Consider the following 9,126-nt stretch of genomic DNA (forward strand, 5'->3'; position numbering starts at 1 on the left):
ATTTGTGATTTTTCAAACGATGCTTTTCCTTTTATTTAATCAGTAAAATTTCCATCGGTTTTATATAGTGCCCCTTGAAATATGTCTTTAGCTCATTTTCCGGGCATTTTACTAGAATGCATCCTGAGAAATACACAAGCTCTGCTGCATTTCCGTGCCTCGATGTTTAGTGCCGAGTATAATTGTTGCAGTTGCCTTTTATATATTCCATGAGACCTGTTGGTACCAAGAGAAGTGTGAGACTGTCAGGGTGAATTTATCATACAATCGCACGCATAAATACCTGAGGGTTGCCAGTCCTTTTGCGTTGTTACAGGAGGACTAGAGCTGACGAGTGTGTTTCTACACACTATCAAGGGCATTGTAGTACAGTTTTCTCAGGTGGGAGAATGCTGCCGATCTCCTATTTGACAATACAGCCCTTGATATATTAGAATATTACAGAACTAGAAGCCTTTTGCAAGGAAGAATGTGAGAAAATCCCAAGTACAAGAACTGAAAGCCTTTCAGCTGGCTATAAGAAGCGCTTGTAAGCTGTGATATCTGGCAGAGGAGGTGTTACTAAGTACTGATTACGTAGGGTGCCCAAACTTTTGCAGAGTGCCATAATAATGTTTTTATTTTGTAATTTTGTTCAATTTATGGCATAAAAAGTAACTATTCATCAATGTTTGCTGAAAATATTGTGTATTTTCCCCCCAGTTCCTAAAGAGACTGTATTAACTGATATTGTTGCTTTTGTAATTGAAAAGATGTTATTTGTCAAGGGGTGCCAAACCTTTGCATAAGACTGTACACAGTGTGTGTATGTGTTTATGTGAGTGTGTGTCTGTGTGTGTGTTTATATATATATATATGTGTGTGTGTGTGTATATATTTCTGTATATGCATGTGTATATATATATGTGTATATATATATTTATATATAGTTCACACACATTCAAACTTATTTGAATACACATTCAAAATAATTTTTATTATTATTTTCGTTTTTTTTTTTTTTGTGTTTTAAAATGTTTTATTTTTGCAATGGAAATAAAAATAAAGCAGTCCTCCGTAGAGGAGGGGTGGTGGAGGGAATATATATATATATATATACATATATATAAAATAATTGTCACACAACTGGGGTGACATGCCTTGCCTGCTCACCCAATTTTAGTGCACTTTAGTTATGCATAATGACCTTCTAGTCTCGATACACCCATATATATATATATATATATGTATATATATATAGATATTTTTTCTTTTTCTTGTGTTTTTTTTTTCGCAATGGATATTAATAATAAAGCAGTCCTCCGTAAAGGAGGGGTGGTGGAGGGAATATATATATACATTTATATAAAATAATTGTCACACAACTGGGGTGACATGCCTTGCCTGCTCACCCAATTTTAGTGCACCTTAGTTATCCATAATGATCATCTAGTCTCGATACACCCATAAATATATATGTATATATATATATATATATATAGTTTTTTTTTTTTTTTTGCAATAGACAATAAAAATAACGCAGTTCTCCATAAAAGAGGGATGGTGGATGGAATATATATATACATATATATAAAATAATTGTCACACAACCTGGGTGACATGCCTTGCCTGCTCACCCAATTTTAGTGCACCTTAGTTATCCATACTGACCATCTAGTCTCGACACACCCATATATATATATATATATATATATATGTATATATATAGATATTTTTTCTTTTTCTTGTGTTTTTTTTTCGCAATGGATATTAATAATAAAGCAGTCCTCCGTAAAGGAGGGGTGGTGGAGGGAATATATATATACATTTATATAAAATAATTGTCACACAACCTGGGTGACATGCCTTGCCTGCTCACCCAATTTTAGTGCAACTTAGTTATCCATAATGACCAACTAGTCTCGATACACCCATAAATATATATGTGTGTATATATATATATAGTTTTTTTGTGTTATTTTTTTGCAATAGACAATAAAAATAACGCAGTTCTCCATAAAGGAGGGATGGTGGATGGAATATATATATACATATATATAAAATAATTAATGTCACACAACCTGGGTGACATGCCTTGCCTGCTCACCCAATTTGAATGCACCTTAGTTATCCATAATGACCATCTAGTCTCGATACACCCATAAATATATATGTATATATATAGTTTTTTTTTTTCGCAATGGACAATAAAAATAACGCAGTTCTCCGTAAAGGAGGGATGGTGGATGGAATATATATATACATACATATAAAATAATTGTCACACAACCGGGGTGACATGCCTTGCCTGCTCACCCAATTTTAGTGCACCTTAGTTATTCATAATGACCATCTAGTCTCGATACACCCATAAATATATATGTATATATGTATTGTTTTTTTTGCAATAGACAATAAAAATAACGCAGTTCTCCATAAAAGAGGGATGGTGGATGGAATATATATATACATATATATAAAATAATTGTCACACAACCTGGGTGACATGCCTTGCCTGCTCACCCAATTTTAGTGCAGCTTAGTTATCCATAATGACCATCTAGTCTCGATACACCCATATATATATATATATATATATATATATATATATATATATATATATATATATATATATATATATATATATATATATAATATATATATATATATATATATATATATATATATATATATATATAGTTTTTTTTTTCTTCGTAATGGACAATAAAAATAACGCAGTTCTCCGTAAAGGAGGGATGGTGGATGGAATATATATATACATATATATAAAATAATTGTCACACAACCTGGGTGACATGCCTTGCCTGCTCACCCAATTTTAGTGCACCTTAGTTATCCATACTGACCATCTAGTCTCGACACACCCATATACACACCCGAAGCTCTGATCTCAGATCAGTTCCATGCCTCCAGAATCTAATGTTACCCTCAAGGAAGAAGGGAAGCTATGATGAGTAAAAAAAAGGTTATTAGAGTGTCCTGTCAGCGTTGGGCTTCTTCGGCCTCCGCCATTGATTTTTCGGTTTCAGGATGGAAAGTACAAGGTGGCTCTGTGTTGATGAATAATCCAGGAAAAAAATGCCACAAAGGCATGGAGTCACACCAGTGGAGTCTTATCCTTGCAATAAAGACCCCTGTATGACCTTTGCTGAATATTTCCAGTTTAGTGGAGCTGATCTGTGAGTAATGCAGTTATGCAGCAGTTTCTGATGGTTTCCGGTTTTGCAGGTGGTGTCCTTTTCAGCTTGGAGGAGGGAGCCTCCTTCTGGAACCAGATGTTGACCTGGAGAATCGTGAGTGACGTTTCCGATTAGCATACCTGATCTCCTTGCCCCGCCACGGGGCTCTGGTGAAATGTAACTATTCAGTGACCCGTATCTTTCAGTTCTTCGCTTCCATGATCTCGACCTTCACCTTGAACTTCTTCATGAGTATCTACCACAACAAGCCGGGAGATTTTAGTAACCCAGGTCTCATCAACTTTGGACGCTTTGACAACGATGTAAGTTTCCCATTTCTGTCGGTGTTGTGATGTAGATTGTCCTTTTTAAAAGTCTGTAGATGGAATCTTGAAAATCAAAATATTGGGCATCGGTAATTGATCTGGTTGTCTTGGCCAATGGTATGCTGTCCGCAAGTCAAGTAGCTCTTGGGAGATGTCGGCCGTTACCCTCTGACATTGGTTTCCTGCCTCCCGTTAGTCAGTGGGGAAAATGTGATGTTTATGGATGTCTGGACAACTTAGAGTGGAGAGCATTTTATAATCATTACCTCGTTTGGGAAAGGCGAAAGAAGACGGTATAATTTTGACCAAAATCCAGAATGAGACCAAGTTCACACTGTTCCCGAACATGTTTTGGTCTTTCCTGTCCGTGCCGTTCAAGAAGGGGCTGATCTGTGAACTTTATGGGGAAACAAGGGTGAGAGAGAAAAGGATGAGCTGTTATTTCCAGAAAGGGCTCGACTCGGTACCCTGTCACATGAGCAGTGATGTATTTTTACCTGCCTTCTGGTCACATGGGTTGGAAAGGAAACCATGAAACGTTTGTTGGGGGACTTGGACACAGCCCCCACCCCGCAGCGCATGACTTTCCTGGGAGGCCCCCTGGGCTGGAAATATAGTCATCACCTCGGTGGACATGAGTACCGCGCTGTTTTAGTTGGGCCTCCTGGTTTAGGTAGGCATGTTAGCCATGGTTGTGGATGTTTCTCGTTACAAGAGAGGCACCTGTAGCAGTTTACATGGTATGCAGATACGGTTGTTTATTTTATTTTTTTTAAACGCAGCAGAATTTTTCCCGCCTTCGGTGCCTGAAGTTTTTGGGAAACGTTTGCCCCGGATGCCCACTGTATGCTTCCTGTAGGATCACAACACGTTCACCATTTTTTTAAAAATTATACACTACTGTGCAAAAGTCTTAGGCAGGCAAAGAAAATGATATTTAGATTATCCTCGTGTTGGTGTAAAACTATGATATTATGCCTGTGAAAGTGTGTCAACTTCGCCATTTCAGAACCTCTGCTAAAATCATCCTAGTATTTGCAGCGACCGTCCAATGCAGCCATGTGTTTTTTTTGACTTGGCCACCAGCACACCTCATACAGCTAGTCAGTCTCTCACTGACTTTTTAAGCCAGTATATTTAATTTTTTTTAATTCAGCTGTTGGTGAAATTTAACAAAATCATGGAACGGCTGAGGTGCCCCTGAGGAGAAGTTTGGGAACTGAAGCGGTGTTCATCTAGCCATCCAACTAGATATCAGTAACTTTTTAGAAAATAGAAGAAATTACTCTATATATATATATATATATATATATATATATATATATATATATATATAAAATAAAATTAAATAAAAAAAAAAGAGGCAAACAAGAGGTGCCCCCATGTGTGTAGTCCTGTAGGGTGTGATGTTGTCATTTGCATGTTTGACTGGAGGATTCTGGGTATTGATTTTTTTTTCTTTTTTTTTACCCCCCCCCCTCAGAGCACGGAGTACTACCTGTATGAGATTCCTCTGTTTATCGTCATGGGAGCCTTCGGTGAGAGAGAGAGAGAGAGAGGGAGCGTCTTATTGTGGAAACCCAAACCTTGCTCTTTTACATCTTAACGGACTGGTTCTGTTTCTGGTTTTCTCATGCCGGGCCCATGTCTCTTTCCCCCCCGCAGGTGGATTGCTGGGAGCACTGTTCAACGTCCTGAACTACTGGCTCACCATCCTCAGGATCAGGTGTGCCTGTGTGCGTGTGCCTGTGTGCGTGTGTGTGCCTGTGTGTGTGTGTGTGTGCGTACTTCTGTGCGCATGTGTGCCTGTGTGTGTGTGTGCGTACCTCTGCCTGTGTGTGTGCACGTAAGTGAGGCCTGTTTGGTTTTTACTGTGTCACGCCTGTCTGAAACTTAGGCATCTTAACACTTGAAATTAAATAATTAAATAAATATATCCCGAGACTGTGGGGCTGACCTTGAAACTGCCCCACACTGGTTTGATGCAAATGAAAGTTGTCCCACAACAAAATCATTAGCTGAGCCACCATGCCCCCCCCCCCCCCCCCCCCCCCCCCCCCATCCCCAGGTATATCCACCGGCCCTGCCTGCAGGTGATCGAGGCCATACTGGTTGCTGCCGTGACGGCCACTGTGTTCTTCACTATGATCTACTTCTCCAACGACTGCCAGCCCCTGGGGGAGGATCAGCTGGAGGAATACCCCTTGCAGGTAAGGCAGCTGGAGGTGGGCTCTCTGTGATTTCATTGGCTGAACAGCTGAGAGGGTGTGTATCCTGTCCTCAGGCCTGAACCTCCACTTATCCCTCTCACAGCTGTTCTGTGCTGATGGCGAGTACAATTCCATGGCCACGATCGTCTTCAACACCCCGGAGAGGAGTGTCCGCAGCCTGTTCCACAGCCCCGCAGGTCCGTGGAGTTTCCAGCACGTGTTTCAGGGCAGGATGGGTCGTGACCTGAAGCCGGATTGGTCGCCCCTGTTGTGCCCTTCTTCTGGAAGAGATTATAATTACAGTCCGTTGTCCATCTTTAGAATGAACACCTGTGTTTGATATTGGTGACAGGCTGGCTAGGTCCGGGGCAGCTGTTTGAACAGTCAGACTCGTCTGCCACCTCTGTCGTGTCGTAGGTTTGTTTACGGGCCGCTTCTGGCTGATTGTTTTCCCAGACAGACAGCTAAACCCATACACACAATCCTCCTCAATTATTCAAGGCTTCCCTCATTTGGGATGGGGGGACTGTCACCCTGCCTGGGGAGAACAGGAGCGCTTCTCAAGTGCCCTGACGAATGCCACCGTAGGCAAGTTCGAACGGCACTAAACTGTGTTCATCCATGCCCTCTAGTGGATGAAAGACATACCAAAGTAACATGGCTTGGTCTTGATCGGCTCCAAATTGCACTTTACACCAGGTAGAAAAATGGAAATGATCATATGAAAAATGCCATTCATCATGAAATAATTTCTGTACACCTGTATCCTCATTACAAGGGTGAATCAAGTAAAACTAGCTGGTTTCGCTAGATTAGCGTTCTTGGGGATCAACTACATGATCAACATTTTAGCAAAAACGTGGGAAACACTGACTTAGGTGATGAATTCCACCACCACCACCCCCCCCCCCCCCCCCCCGGCAGGTTCCTACAATCCCGTGACCCTGGGAATCTTCACCATCACCTACTTCTTCCTGGCCTGCTGGACATACGGCCTGACTGTGTCCGCCGGGGTCTTCATCCCCTCGCTGCTCATCGGCGCCGCCTGGGGGCGGCTCTTTGGCATTTTGCTGGCCTCCATTACGCCGCACAATTCCATACAGGTACATCAGGACGGGTCGCCGTTCCTGGGGAAGCGCCGTATAGCCGGTGAGGCGGCGTGGTCCGCTGGCGGAGGAGGGGCCGTCACGATAGCAGAACTCTTCCCTCAGCAGAGAGAAACCTCACAGTGGCGACGTTTTCCACTGACCTTGATTTTTTTGCACATTTTGAAGAAGCAAAACTGAAAATCCGTTAATGGGTACGATTATATTTCAGGAGGACAAGCCCTCAAACGCTTTCAGTTTGATTGAAGTGGTTTTTGTGGCGATTCGCAAAACTGAAATGGAAGCCGATTTTGCGAACTTGTTGCTGTGTAGGACACGATGACTTGGTTCTAGAGCTCGTATCTCATGAAAAGCTCAATCCATGTTGAGGCACGGAATCATAAATTGCAGGTGTTGTTTCCATGATGTTACTTAATGGAAACACCCTTTATGCAATTTCACTTTGTCAACAAATTTGCTTGTTTGTGCAGAACTTTAATGGAAACGCTGCAGGTTTTGATATATTAAGGAAATTGAACGGGGTCTTTAGAAGTCAGAGGGCCTCCTTCAACACCCGCTTTAGATTGATTTCCTCTTTGTTGTCCAATCAGATTTACTCTTTAAGCAGTCACGTGACTCTTTGAAGGTGCCCTATTGGTTAGTGCTGTATCGATTTCCTGGGCCGCCCAGCGTCATGTCGGCATAGATGTAGTTTAACATAATGTTTGTTGGAAGTAAAGCCCCCTCGAAGTTTTTGAATGAGCATGTTTTATGATTTGTGGCGTTTCGTTTGACAGACCTTGGCCGACCCTGGGAAGTACGCTCTGATTGGAGCCGCCGCCCAGCTTGGTGAGTGTCCGTCCGCGGTCAGCCTGCTTTTCAGAGCTCGTCTAGAGGTGCATGGAGGCACATGAGGCTTCGGGTTTGCGTCTGTTTACGAAGGTCTTTGCCAGGTGGGATCGTGAGGATGACCCTCAGCCTGACTGTCATCATGGTGGAAGCCACCGGAAATGTCACCTACGGCCTACCCATAATGCTGGTTCTGATGACGGCGAAGATCGTGGGCGATTATTTCGTGGAGGTCAGTGTTGACGTTTCGGGTTGGAGCGGGTTGGTCCATTTGGCATTATGTGTGAGCCTGTCAGTGAGTGATGAGCTCATCGCCTTTCAGACCGTGCAGAACTTGGAATCGGGCCAGTCGTGTTTCGTTAACTGCTCCGGTCTCATGTTTGCTTTTGGTGTGGGTGGTGCAGCTAGCCACCAGTCTGACGCCATCTTTTTTTCATCTGTCCTTCCAGTGACTGATTTTGAGAACCCTTCCGTTGTTTTTGCACAGCTGTCTAACTTAAGGTGGCACATCATGCTGTGACAGCTCGTTTCGCTTCTCTGTTCCTCAATGTGCCAGCAAATCTGCTTAGAGGAAGTAAAACTTCAAGGGGTGGCAGCTTATGAATGTTGTGCAGATGTGATCCTAAGCTCTTCTGAGTGACTCGAATTTTCCCACAGGGGCTATACGACATCCACATCAAGCTGCAGAGTGTGCCCTTCCTGCACTGGGATGCCCCAGCCACCTCCCACTCCCTGACTGCCAGGTATATTGCCCCCTACAGGATTTTCCCTGCTAATGCTTCAATGAGCCCAGTACACGCCTTTAGCAAGACATTGGTGCTTCATTCTCACTGTATATTCAGGTTTGGTGTGTCTGTCCATTCAGGGAGGTTATGAGCTCTCCAGTAACCTGCTTCAACCTGGTGGAGAAAGTGGGCACTATTGTGGATGTGCTCAGCAACACCTCGACCAATCACAACGGGTTCCCTGTAGTCTCCGGGTTGAGTGATGGCTGTGAGGTATGTCCCTCCCACTAGGGGTGATTTTGTTTTCCTGGAGATTTGTCACATGATGTACTTTGGGGCTTTGCTAATCTGAATTTTGTGCTCTTAGCCAGGGAAAATCTGTGGCTTAATCCTGCGTTCCCAGCTTATCGTGCTCCTGAAACACAAGGTGAGTGTGACCTAAGGTTCCTGCAGAGGTCAGCTGAATAAGGAGCATGTCTGTCCACACTAACACCTATCAGGGTGCTTGGTGTATATGCATGCCTGTGAATGACAGTGCAGCTGACCAATGAGGGGTTTGATTATTGAATACCTGGATGTGACTGGCAGTGCGATTGACCAATGAGGGGTCTGTTTACTGCGTACACGGTTGCGAATGTCAGTGCAGCAAGCCAATGAGAAGTGTGCTCATCCACGTTGTGACCGGTGTACTCTTTTCAACCAGGTGTTTGTGGAACGGGCTCGTTCTCGTCTCAATCTGCGCAAACTGCAGC

General features: G+C 43.1%; 1 long non-coding RNA gene across 1 annotated transcript; it reads left to right on the forward strand.

Annotated features, from left to right (window-relative positions):
• The first annotated feature begins 7,845 nt into the window (after positions 1-7,845).
• Positions 7,846-8,565, forward strand: LOC125727983 (uncharacterized). Its single transcript, XR_007388890.1, has 3 exons — positions 7,846-7,881; positions 8,307-8,392; positions 8,515-8,565. It is a non-coding gene; the product is annotated as an uncharacterized LOC125727983 (long non-coding RNA).
• Positions 8,566-9,126: the final 561 nt, after the last annotated feature.

The sequence above is a fragment of the Brienomyrus brachyistius genome, unplaced genomic scaffold, assembly GCF_023856365.1.
Source record: "Brienomyrus brachyistius isolate T26 unplaced genomic scaffold, BBRACH_0.4 scaffold141, whole genome shotgun sequence".
NCBI lineage: Eukaryota > Metazoa > Chordata > Actinopteri > Osteoglossiformes > Mormyridae > Brienomyrus > Brienomyrus brachyistius.